Source organism: Pongo pygmaeus, chromosome X, assembly GCF_028885625.2.
Source record: "Pongo pygmaeus isolate AG05252 chromosome X, NHGRI_mPonPyg2-v2.0_pri, whole genome shotgun sequence".
NCBI lineage: Eukaryota > Metazoa > Chordata > Mammalia > Primates > Hominidae > Pongo > Pongo pygmaeus.
Window position 1 is genome coordinate 28,928,791 of NC_072396.2, and position 14,571 is coordinate 28,943,361.

Here is a 14,571-nt window from a genome sequence, read left to right on the forward strand (position 1 = left end):
AATGGAATGAATTATACTTATGATTTTATAGTTATGCCATATATATTTGAAATCAATGTTTTTAAGGTAAACCTGGAGAATAAAAATTAACAAATATACTAATGTACCTCAAGGACTGTATTATTAAAATTTATTTTGCAACCTTTGTTTATTTGGATTAATTAAAAGTAGAGATGTCTTAGTTATACCACTTTATAATTAAAAAAAAATCTAGCCCCAAAATGAAACTCAAGCCTTTCATGGTGCAAAAGAGAGGACAATCTCACTGTCAATCTGTGCGCTCAGAAAAACTCATTTTAATGGAGACAAAATTATAATGCGTGAAGAAAGCCTGTGCTTCTTGGAATTCCTCTTGTAATATATTTCCAAAAGCAGTTACTTTCTATAAACAGAAGTTTCTAGTGAATATAATGTCATAAATATAGTGTTGGTGAAGCGCACCACAATTGTGTTGAAAATGGATAGATGTTTATTCAACACAAGAATATAATTTATAAAATTATTGCCAGGAAAAAGCATAGGGACTAACATGCTTGCCACCAGTGCTGACTCAGTTTGTTCACTGGGAAGGCATATCATGATATAGTATTAAGTGTATGAAACAAATTTGGAAGCATCTCTCTTTTCTGCTATAAGACTGTTAGAATGCCACTGGAATTATTTATTTCTTAAAGGTTGTGAAGAAATCACCCATAGATTCCACTCACGCACTTTTCTATGGGGGTCATTCATTGATATCTCATAGAATTTCTTCTATAATTATCGCTCTATTCTGGATTTAGGACTCTTCTTCAGTTGGTTTTGTTCATTTATATTGTCCTAGAAAAACTTCTTTTTGGGAAGAGAAGTTAGTATTTATGGCTATATAATTACTTTTTATGTTTTCTTATAATTTTTAAACTCCTCTGTATATATGGTGCTATGGTTTGAATGTATGTATCCCTCTAAAATTCATGTTGGAATTTAACCCCCAGGGTAATGGTATTAAGGGTTCTGCCCTCGTGAATGTGATTAGTGTCATTATAAAAGGGATTGAGTAAGCAAATTTGTCCCTTTTGCCCTTCCACCTTCCCTCATGTGAAAACAAGGCAACAAGGTACCACCTTGGAAGAAGAGAGCAAGCCTTCACCAGACACCGAATCTGCTGGTGCCTTGATCTTGGACTTTTCAGCCTCCAGAACTGCGAGCAATAAATCTTTGTTATTTATAAATTACCCAGTCTAAGGTATTTTGCCATAGCAGCCTGAATGATCTAAGACATGTAGTTATATACATATTTTTTACTCATAATTTCACATACTTCATCTTTAATTCTTTATTCTGGATCAGTATTAGCAGTTTTACATAATTTATTGTTCTTTACTCTGTTATACTAATTTCCTCTTTCCAAAGTATTTATTTTAACTATATCATATCTTCTGCTTTAAAAAAAATCTGTATTAGGCTTCTCAGTAATTTATATTTTAACCTATTTTTCATATTTTTGTAATGAGTAACTTTTTGCATGGATGAAAGCCTAAAAGTTATATATAAGCCTAAAATTTATATAAAAATATATGTTGTACAGTGAAAAAAGCTTCTTATTTCACTTCTTGCTCACAACCTTCCTTCTTCCTAACCACTTTTCATAATTCTCACGTATCCTTTCAAAGATTTATAAGCAAATACTTGCAAATATGAAGATCTATGATTCTCCCTCTTCTAACAAAACAACTTCAACATAATGTTTTTCAGTTTGCTTTTACTTATTATTTCTTGTAGATTTTTTTTTTTTTTTTTGAGACAGAGTCTTGCTCTGTTGCCCAGGCTGGAGTGCAGTGGTGCGATCTCAGCTCGTTGCAACCTCCGCCTGCGCCTCCTAGGTTCAAGTGATTCTCCTGCCTCAGCCTCCCAAGTAGCTGGGATTACAGGTGCATGCCGTCACGCCTGGCTAATTGTTTTGTATTTTTAGTAGAGACGGGGTTTCACCATGTTGGCCAGGCTGGTTTCAAACTCCTGACTTCAAGTGATCTGCCCACCTTGGCCTCCCAAAGTGCTGGGATTATAGGCGTGAGCCATCACGCCTGGCCTTGATGTTTCTTTTTTTAATTTAATTTTTGTGGGTACATAGTAGGTGTATATATTTATGTAGTACATGAGATGTTTTGATACAGACGTGCAATGTGAAATAATCCCAGCATGGAGAATAGGGTATCCATCACCTCAAGCACTTATCCTTTGTGTTACAAACAATCCAATTATACTCTTTTAGTTATTTAAAAATGTACAATTAAGTTATTACTAACCATAGTTACCCTGTTGTGCTATCCAGTGGTAGGTTTTATTCATTCTTTTAAATTTTTTTTGTACCCATTAACCATACCCACCTACCTCCAACCCCACACTACCATTCCTAGGTTCTGGTAACCATCCTTCTACTGTCTATGTCCATGAGTTCAATTGTTTTGATTTTTAGATCCAACAAAATACGGGAGAACATGAGACATTAGTCTTTCTGTGCCTGGCTTATTCACTTAACATAATTATCTCCAGTTCCATCCATGTTGTTGTAATGACAGGATCTCATTCTTTATGACTAGTACTCCGTTTTGTATATGTGCCACGTTTTCTTTATCCATTTATGCTTGTCTATTGTGAACAGTGCTGCAACAAACACGGGAGTGCAGTTATCTCTTCAATATACTGATTTCCTTTCTTTTGAGTATATACCCAGCAGTGGGATTACTGGATCATATGGTAGCTCTATTTTTAGTTTTTTGAGGAACCTTCAAACTGTTCTCCATAGTGGTTGTACTAATTTACATTCCCCTCTAACAGTATATGAGGGTTCTCTTTTTTTCTACTTCCTTACCAGCATTTGTTATTGCCTGTCTTTTGGATATAAGCCATTTTAACTGGGGTGAGTTGATATCTCATGGTAGAGCTGTACCCCAGCTCTTTTTAGCATTTATTATAAACAATGAATAAAGACTTTATGTATCATTTTTTACGTAGTGAGCACATCTGTAGGATAAATTCCAGGAAGTGTAATCGCTGGATGAAAAGATATACATTAAGTTTAATAGATATTGCCAAATTGTCTTCTAACAAAGGAAACATTGTTAGATGTTTTTCCTATAGAGTTGGGATATAGCTACTTATATCTTCTGGTTATTAATCCCTTGTCAGGTGGGTAGTTTGCAAATATTTTCTCCCATTCTCTGTGTTGTCTCTTTACTCTGTTGAGTGTTTCCTTTGCTGTACAGCAGCTTTTTAACTTGATGTGATCCCCTTTGTCCATTTTTGCTTTGGTTGCCTGTGCTTTTGGGGTATCTTGTAGATGTTTCTTTTTCTTTTTTCTTTTCTGAGATGGAGGCTTGCTCTGTCCCCCAGGCCGGAGGGCAGTAACATGATCTCAGCTCACTGCAACCTCTGCCTCCCGGGTTGAAGCAATCCTTCCACCTCAGCCTCCCAAGTAGCTGGGATTACAAGTGTGTACCACCACACCCAGCTAATTTTTTTTAATTTTTAGTAGAGACAGGGTTTCACCATGTTGGCCAGGCTGGTCTCAAACTCCTGACCTCAGGTGATCTGCCCAGCTCGGCCTCCCAAAGTGCTGAGATTACTAGTGTGAGCCACCGCACCTGGCCAGATGTTTCTATATCAATACGTAAGGTTTCTCCAGGTTTATTTTACTTATATACTTTTCTCCAGGTTTATTTTACTTATATACTTACTGTAATTAGTTTCACCAGTGTTCTTTTGGCAGATATTCAGGGGTTTTTTTTTTTTTCCTTTTAGCATTAAGAAATATTTCTTGAGACAGGGTCTCACTCTGTTACCCAAGCTGGAGTACAGTAATGTGATGATAGCTTACTGCAGCCTTGAATTCCTGGGCTCAAGCGATCTTCCCACCTTAGCCTCCCTAGTAGCTGGGATTACAGGTAGGCAACACCACACTCTAATTTTTATATTATTTATAGAGGTGGGGTCTTGAAATTTTCCCCAAGCTGGTCTTAAACCCCTGGCCTCAAGTGATCCTCCCACCTTAGCCTCCCAAAGTGTTGGGATTACAGGCATGAGCCACTGCACCCCAGCTCTTTTTAGCACGTATTATAAACAATGAATAAAGACTTTATGTATCATTTTTTACATAGTGAATATATCTGTAGGATAAATTCCAGGAAGTGTAATCGCTGGATCAAAAGGTATACAGTAAGTTTGATAGATATTGCCAAATTGTCTTCCAAGAGGTTGTATAAATTATAATTCTTACTAAAAAGGAATGGGACTGCATATTTCCCTATAGCCTTGCCCACACTGTGTATCGTCAAACTTTTTAAAAAGCTTCCGAACCAGTGGGTAAAAAATATCATCTCAGTAAATTTTAATTTGCATCTCCTTTTAGCAGTAAAATAGAGTATGCTTCTTTATATTTAAGAGTCATTTGTATTTTATTTTCCATGAGCCATCTCTTTATGTCCATTAATCATTTGGGTTGGGGAGTGGTTAGTATTCAGATATTATGGAACATATTTTTATTTGTAATGTGAGTTACAAATCTTTTTTTCACAACCTATTATTTATCTTTTGACTTTGCTTATGTTTTTTATGCAGATTTTTTAATGTTAAGTAATTGAATTATCAGTGCTTTATATGTGGTTTCTGAAGTTTGACCAAAGTAGAAAGATCTCTTCCTATTTATTCCTAGTTGTGAAATAATTTTCCCGTGTTTGTCAAGTTAGTTTTGGTTTTGGGTTGCACTTTGTATGTTTAAATCTGTTGTCCTTTGGAAGTTGGTGCGCACCATGAGGTAGAGAGTAATTTTTTTATTCACAAAAGTACCCAGTTATTAAAACATTATTTTTGCCACTTTTATTGTATACCAACATCCCTGCTAGAATTTTCGTTATCCTAGCCGATTTCCAGGCTGTGTCTGGCTCCTCTGGTAATAAGAGGGATGGGAGCAGAAGTAGTAAAGGGTCCAGAAAGGCCTCATTTGATTGGCACCCATGTGCCATTGATTTCCTCTGGTTGTGGCAAACACTTAAGCCTGACTCTTTATCAAGAAGGTACTTCTTGTCGTTTGCCACCTAAGAGAGTTACTTACCAACAACTTCTTCAAAGTTGGTGAATGGCTCTCCACATTTGTCAATTTAGTCTCCTTCCCATCCTCACATACCATATTTTGCTGAGGTTTTCTTGCCTGCTCAGAAAGTTTCTTAAAGTACATTCAGAAAATCTTTCCCTCTTGTGTTGTCCACATTTGTTCCTCTGATAAAGTACATGGGGGCAAAGGTAGAACATCAACAACTTGCTTTTAAAAAAATTCCTCTCTTGAGTGTTCAAAATTTCCTTTTACTAACTACATGTGGGTGAGAGGCTACAAGGAATGAAATTCATTATTTATTTGTTTTCTTTATCTTTGTTCCTTCTAAATCCTATATGGTCATTTTGTAACTCACCTTGGGCATAACTGAACTGAGATTTAATAGTGTTCATTTAACATCCTGTTGTATAAGCTATTTACCATGTTATCTATTTCCTTATTACTTGATCTTTGAAAACTTACTGATATGTTTTACATAGTCTACCATAATTGTGGCTTTCTCAATTTTATCTTCTATTTCTGTACTAGTTTTCTATTGTGAATGTAACAAATCACCACAAACTTATTGGCTCAAAACAAAAAAAATATTATCTTAAGTAAGGGCTCAATAAACTGTAGCTATTAATATTTATTTTTTCCTGTTCTCGGAAAGCCTATTCCATTTGATGTTCAGATCTTATGCTCATGGAACTTTTTTACTTTTTGTTTTTCTTTAGTTTGCTCTCTCTTTATAGAGGTCTTATTATACATATTGAATTTCCTGGATTTGTCCTCTAGGTCCCTTATCCTTTCACTTATCAACTTCATTTCATTAACCATTTCCTCTGACTTCTGAGAAAATGTCTCAGATCAATCTTTTAAATTAATTACATGGATTTCTGCAGCATTAAGTTTGTTGTTTACTGTCTCTTGAATTTTTTAATTTGATCAGTATGTCTACTGATTTGTAAAGGCTGAAAGAGGTATGCAAAATCTCTCACTATGATTGTGGTTTTGTTCATTACTTGAAAATAACTATTTTGAATTTCTGATTGATTTTATTTCATAGAATAATAATGTAGTTCCTTTTAAGGTTTAAAACTAGATATTTAATAACATTTTTCTTCTGCTCTTTCATAGGAGAATATTTACTTGGACTCACCAATATGGTGGAATGTTTACCCTTTTCATTTATCTTTTTCTCCCTGCTCATTCTTCAAATCAAGAGACAAACTTTATAAGAAAACATGTCTATACTCATCTGTTGTAGTAATAGACAAAGGAAAAAGATGAATGTTCTTTTGTTTTTGATAAAGTGTGACTTTGTCTCATGTAATTAATTGTATTACTTTGCTGAGCAGTTAATTTTCAGCACTGCATATGTAGGCTCCATTGGATGAGGAGGAAAGGAAGGAAGAGGAGGAGAAACAGAAGAAGGAAAAAGAAGGGAGAGGAGGAGAAAAGGAAAGAGAAAGAGAGAGGGAGGAAGGAAGGAATCACTTATGCCCCTTCTTTTACTTAAAAATCATATTTTACTGTTTCAATGATTGAGTATATTTACAGTATGTTTTGATATTGCTGATAAATTCTATTTTTCAGCACTATTGAGGTATAATTGACAAATAAAAATTATATATTTAAGATGTACAACATGATGATTTGATATACATATGTATTGCAAAATGATCACCAAAATCAAACTAATTAAGACACCCATCACATCACATACTTACCAATTTTTTGTGGTGAGAACACTTAGGACCTACTCCCTTAACAAATTCCAAGTACATTCATGCACCCCATAATGTTTCAGTCAATGGTGGATTGTATATATGATGGTGGTCTCATAAGATTATAGTATAGTACTATATTTTTACAGTATCTTTTCTTTTCTATGATTAGAGACACGAATACTTACCATTGTGTTACTATTTCCTTATGCTATCTAGTCCACTCAGCCCAGGAGCAATAGGCTATACCATATGGCCTAGGTGTGTAATAGGATATGCCATCTAGGTTTGTGTAAGTACGCTCTAAGATGTTTGCACAATGACAAAATTGCCTGATGATGCATCTCTCAGAACATATCACCATCATTAAGCAACACATGACTATATACAATACAGTTGTGTTAACTATAGTCACCACGAGGTACATTACATCCCCAGAACTTATTCATCTTGCGGCTGAAAATATGTGCCCTTTGACCAGTATCTGCCTATTTCCCCTCCCTCCTTCCGCATCTGGTGACCATGATTCTTCTTTTAAATTTAATGTAATAGTAGATTCAGGAAGTACCTGTGCAGGTTTGTTATGTGGGTATATTGCATAATGCTGAGGTTTGGGCTTCTAGCGAACCCATATAAATAGAGAACATTGTACCCAATAAATAATTTTTTCCTTCACCACCCTCTGACCCTCCCCCTTTTGAATTCACCAGTGTCTATTATTTCCATCATTATATCCATGTGTATGCATTATTTAGCTCCCACTTATAAGTGAGAAAATGTGGTATTTGATTTTCTGTTTCTGAGATATTTCACTTAGTATAATGGCCTCCATCTCCATCCATGTTGCTGTGAAGAACATGATTGCATTCTTTTTTATGACTGCATAATCTGATCTCTGACAAAGCTAACAAAAATAAACAATGCAGAAAGGACAGTGTATTCAATAAACAGTGCTGGAAAAACTGGCTAGCCATATGCAGAAGAATGACACCGGACCCCTATCGCTCACCATATAGAAAAATTAACACAGTTCTAATCTCTGCTTCTATGAGTTCAGCTTTTAAAGATTATATATATAGATGAGATTATGTCGTATTTATCTTTCTATGTCTGGTTTATTTCACTTGGTATAATGTCCTCCAGCTTCATCCATGTTGTCATAAATGGCAGGATTTCTCTATTTTTTTATGGCAGAGTAATATTTTATATATATACCGCATGTTTTTTATCCATTCATCCATTGATAAACACTTAGGTTGATTCCATATCTTGGCTATTAATGCTACAGTGAGTAAGAGAATGCAGACATATTTTCAAGATACTAATTTTATTTCCTAGGGAAATATACCTAGAAGTAGAATTTCTGGATCATATGCTAGTTATATTTTTAATTTTTGAGGAATCTCCATACTGTTCTCCATAATGACCATATCAATTTATATGCCTAGCAACAGTAAGCAATGGTTTACTTTTCTCCATACCATCACCAACACTTGTTATCTCTTATATTTTTGTTAGTAGCCGTTCTATCAGGTATGAGATGATATCTCATTGTAGTTTTGATTTGCATTTCCTTTATTATTAGCAATGTGGAACACTTTTTCATATGCCTGTTAGTCATTTGTATGTCTTCTTTGGAAAAATGTCTATTCCATTCCTTTGCCCATTTTTAGTTGGGTTACTTGTTTGTTTTTGTTTTTGAGTTGTAAGAGTTTCTTGTATATTTTGGATATTATCCCCTTATCAGATACAGTCATGTGTGGGTTGCCTGGTTCAGCTTTGAATGACTTCCCTCTTGTCTGAAAACTGCCTAGTTGTAGAAAAACTTACCCCTATTTTATGACTCCAGACTTTTAATTATACCTGCATGATCTTGGGGTGGAATCAGGACTAAAACTGGGCCAATCAGATACTTTTGCCCTGGAAATGTCAAGAGGGAAACAAGCTAGGGATTGGTTAGTTGAGTTAGGCTAATAGAAATGCTCATATCAATTAGGTATCTTAATTCTTTCTGCAGAGATCCACTTGGCTCCTTGTTTTAATTATAAACTCTTCCTCTATCCTTCTAATGAATTATCTTTTATTATGCTTCTAGCCCAAGTTACCTTCTGTTACTTTCAACCAAAACTTCAGAATTTGACCCATTTTATATCTTTTTTATTTTTAATTTTTATGGATACACAGTAGGTATATATATTTATGGAGTCATTTTGTATCATTGATGCTAAGAACATTTTGCAGCAAAATTGTTGAATGTGTATAATTTCAAGCCACAAAATAATAAAGATACCAAATGGTAAGATTTGATTGAAAGGAATGTATAAACTCCAGCACATATTACTAAATCTTTAGTATTTCTGAAAATCAAATATGTTTTGCTTTGGTTCTCAGGGGAAGTTCAGCATCTACATGTAAAAGAACTCAGTGATTGCTGGGAAGCCAATGAACATTTATTTCAAATATACTATAATTAGGTTTTTTAAAGAGAAAATTCATCCATTTTTTACTATTAGGACATCACAATACACTTTTATGTTACTTTATATTTTCAAAACCCTTAATCATAACTTATGAGTTAATCCTGACCATGTTAGTTAATGTAGTCACAAATAAGTAATTTCATACAAGGAAACTCAAGCACAGAGAAGTGTCTTTAACCCAGGTTTTTAATCAAGATTGTTGCTGAGCCAAGAGAACTCCCCAGCATGTAACTTCTAGGCCTGTGAAATTGAATCTAAATTATAACAGCTTCTTTAGAACTTGTCAGATACCCTCAGTGAAAATTCAAGGGCATGTAATACCATGGGAGTTACTTGTCCAAATGTATTTTAACATGACCCAGCATGCAAGTTACTCTCTAAAGATCCATGGGGGTTGTGACTCAAGAGCAGATGTAGTGTGTAAGAATTGTAGGCACTGCTGTGTCTCCAGCACTGATGTGTTCTCACATTGAGAAAGACACTCACAGACTGTCTACCAACAGCCACCATCATATTGGGAAAATTATCGTAGAGATCTTTAAAAGAGTTTGTTCCTTCGTTATTTGATTTTATAAGCTTTAAAACATAAAGATGATAGATAAATAAACAGATATACAGAGGTATGTTGATATATAGATATTTTATTAATTACTTGGATATAGCCACACAAATAGCAATGTCAGTGTCCCATCTTTTACCATATATAACTACTTTCTTTCACTTTTCTCGGCCTCTGAAGAAAATATCACTTATGGGAAAAGTCCAAGCTCTGACTATAACCATCTTATGTAATTGTTTGACTGTGGGAATTCCAGGGTCATCCATAAACTGGCACCTCTCAATTTCTTTATACGCCACAGAAGCTTTTGCTATAATAATTCTACTGTAATACTTTTACCATAGTAATGAACAATCCCAAAATGTCAGTGGTTCATGAAAAATATTTATTTCCTCATCATGGAACTCTGGGTTAGCTGCAATATCTCTCTTCCAGGTAGTATTCAGGTTCAAGTGACTTCTCAGCCCTAAAGAACACCTCTTATTCATAATGGAGTATTCTCATATAGATATGAGAGCAGAAGAGGGATGGCAGAAACTTACAGCATCTCTTAAAGCTTCCCTTCAGAACTGCCTCTACTTAGAACTGGCACATTGTCACTTTTCCCCACATTCCGTTAATCCATTGGCCAAAGTAACATGGTGAACCCAACATTGATGGGATGAAGAAATATCCTACTCTTATGATTGGGACAGGTAGAGAAGTAAAGATATTCTAAACAATAAAGCAGTCTATTACATATTTTCTGTCCAAGACACTCCTGAAAACTTAATATCCTGCTAAATTTTCAGGTGAGGGCTGGGAACCGCAGACAATTGGCAGATTTGAAGTGATAACTTTTCAACAAAGAAAAATAATAAAAGGACGTTGAAAGCCGTGTGTTAGTGAGATTATGAAATGTTGAAAGTTTAAGTAATCAGCATACCATAAATGACTAAAATCTAGTTTCAGTCCAGTATCTTGATCTATTATCTCTACTCAATTTAATGTTTTCTTCAGCTTATATCAGTCATGTATATCTAACATATCCTAACAAATACCCCAAATATAATAGTTTTGAAGTTGAAGTTTAAATAAAAATAAGTGATATGTGTTCAGTACTTTATCATGCTTCTTCTCTGAATGATAAAATTAACACTGGAATTTATTTTCTTATACAGAGATGTTCGTGTCCCAGGCATCTTTCTCAGAAGTATGTCAGTTGATAAAACATGCATACAAAGCTGAAGCTTAGGATGTAGTTTATTGCCATTTTTATTTTTCCCTGCTTTAATTAAAGCTTTCACTGATGTTGAAATTATTGGTCCTGGAATGATCCTTGACAATGTCTGGAAAAGAACACTTAAACTCATTGTTATGTAGTGCTTTTGAACTAACTATCAAGAAAAGAATAGCTATTACACGCATTACATATGACAAGTAAATTTTTATTTGGTAACTGCCTCACGGAGGTTAACTCAGAAGATACTAAAATGTCTAGAGTTCTTGTCTGCTGACAATTTAGCTTTTTTTTTAAAGAAATGTGTACTACTACATCCATCACTTCATAATATTTTTTACATATATGGAAAAGAAACAATACCACACATTATCTCTATTTGTATGTTAAATAACTAAAATATTAACCTTTACTTTTTGTCATCATGCAGTGTGTTCGTTTTCAATAACAGATGTTTTTTGTTTATTAGTTTTGCTGGTTGGTGTTTTTGGATGTTGCTATGGCCACTCCAAGTAAGCGTGCTAATTTCTCCTTTGGTAAGCTTAAGAGATATTTCCTGGCTCAGATTTAAATTCAAGACTGCATCCATCCACCAATTCCAAGTATATCATTATTAAATAGTTCAGTAATTTTTTTCTAAATTTTACATATTGTCTCTTGAGAATGGAACATTCAAAGCTAACTTAGAGTTTGCTATTAGATTTATAGTAAAGCAAGGCAGAACGACTGTGGTTTTAAAAGATACATGGAATACCACCAAATTAAAAGTGTGAAGCTGCCAACCTCCTGCTCTCCTCTTCAACAGCATGTGCAGCAGGATTAGATAATCTACCATCACCTGAGCTGAGCGGTTTTCGCTAATTGAGGAGGAAGCCCCACAGTCCACAAATGCCCATATTTGTTAGGAAAACAGGATCAGACAAGCTCCATTATATCCTCAGAATACTGTCTTCTTTGTGTTCCACTAAATTTATTTGGAACCCCAGTTCTGGAGCTCGGCATGGCCAGTTAACTTGCCTGACAAACCCACCACTAGCTCAGACTGCCTTGGCTGGTTTCCCTAACATATCTTTAGTCAAAAAGAAACTCAGGAATGTAAAGTGTAAAGTAAGGGGTTTGGGCTGAGATCCTGACATTTCTGCTTTACATATCCCTTTTTAGCAAACAAGTTGGGGCATGGCTCACAGCTGCAGATTCCAAATGTCTGCCTCAAACGGCTGTTTAATATATGGGGTATAGAAAACAGATTCTAACTTTGACTCTTCACTCTGCCGATGTGTGATCTCAATCATATTACTTATCTGTGCCTCAGAGTCCATGTTAATAGAAGCAGTGTATTAATAATATTCACTTTTTAGAAGTGTGCTGAGGATTCAATGAAATAATATGTAGAGAAAACACTTTGCATAGTGTTTGAGCCATAGTAGGTGGTCAATAAATGATAACTTAGATTTTTAAGTGAAATTATAACCTACCCAGGAAGAAAAAACAAAACACTATAAAAAACAAAAATGTTTGTCTCGAAGCCATATATTTCTCTTAATGAGAATCAAGTTGGTCTGGGTAAATGGAGACAAACTTAATAAACAATATTCTTTGTTGTCCATCTTTTCTCCTTTTAGTGTTCTGTGCATGGCAACATGAGTGAGATATTTGGAAGTGGTTGCAGCTTTTAGGTACTTCTGAGAAACAGTGGAAGGACTAGTGCAATACTAATAGTGAATAGGTAACTTTAAATATTTAAAAAATATTTTTTAAATAGCCACATTAAAGGAAAAAGAAATGGGTGAAGTTAATTTCAATAATATATTTTATTCAAGATAATAGATCCAAAATATTATGCTTTCAACATGTTACATGTAAAAATGGTTAGTAAAATATTTTTACATTTTTGCCTTCTTTGAAATAGAATATGTATTTTCCACTTATAGCACATGTAAATTCTGACCAGCCACATTGTAAGTGCTCAATAGCCACGTATGGCTAATTGTTCCCATATTGGACAGTGCAGGAATGGAAGATGAGATGAGATGAGATAAGATGAGAAAGAAGAGTTGGGGTAGGAAATGGGATTAGCGAATATGCAGTGGTATTCATGTAAATTTTGTGACTAAATATTTTGCAGGCTGAATGGTATCAGAGAATCATTTTCAAGGCTGCTATAAACCACGTTAACCTGTAGTATATCTTCTAAGAAAATATGACCCTCTTACTAAGACATTGATATTAGGCAGTGTAGGGGATGTCTTTTGTTGCTTACTTGTTAAAATTGTAAGGGATATAACAGCTCTACACTGCTCATTTTTACCATGAAGGGTCTAATAAAAAGAGAAGACAGTACCTTTTACATGGTTTATTAAAACTTCATTGTAACCTCTTCTAGCCTTATCTTAGCATTTTATTCGAAACGTACCACTAAGGATGGCTCTGTAACTGAGTCTCTGTGCATTGTGCTGCATATAGGAATATTGATCAGTTTTATCTTTGTCTCTTAAGAATTTCACATTTTATTGTACTAATGCTTCTTACAGTAACTACTGTATTAAGTCAGAACTTTAATATTATGATTCATAAATAGCATAAAACTTGGTTCCCATAAATCATGGCACTAAATTGGAAGTTTAAAGTTAAGATTTATAAACTAACACACTAAATCACAACTTTAAAATTTAGGATTCATTAATAAGAACTTTTATATGCATGATGTATAAATCAAAGTACTGTACCTGATTCTTGGAAGTTAAGGCATGTAAATCAGAATTCTGAAAGTTAATATTAATGAATCAAGGAAATGCATTTTACATGGTAAATTTCTTTTTTAATGGAATAGTTCCTATATTAAATAATGGACACTATCTTATGAAAAATATGAACCTCAAAACTTCCTGTGATAGCCATTTCCAGAACATCTTTTTGGTTTTATTTAAGCCGATTTCTCTTATGTGAGCATGGAAGTATCAGATATACATCTTCTTCATATAATCTCTCTTATTCTTGAAACAGCAATTAAGTTACACTACAGGTTTTCCATTTCTAAGCTAAAAATACCCACAAAACTTAGCTTTCTTCCATAGGATTTGTTTTCTGCACTTTTGAACATTTTTAACAAGTGTCTATGGTCCTTTTGAAGGTGATGCAAGCAAACCTGGACAAAGTGCTCTTACCTGAGTCCTGTTAACTCAGAGTGTGGTGGATGAATTAATTCTGAACCCTCATATGTCATACCTGTTTGTAACAGTCCATTTATATCTCAGACAAAACAACAGGAGCAGTTTGAGTTTCCCATTGTAATGCGTTTACTACTTAGGCAGGAGAATTGCTTCATTCTCTTCGTGCTTAGATTTTCTGGGCTCCTAAGTGGCCTACAGCAAACTGGATTCTGCCTTTTCTGCTCCATTTAAACTGCTCTTGGCCGGGCATGTGACTCACTCCTGTAATCCCAGCACTTTGGGAGGCCAAGGCGGGTGGATCACTTGAGGTCAGGAGTTCAAGACCAGCCTGGCCAACACGATAAA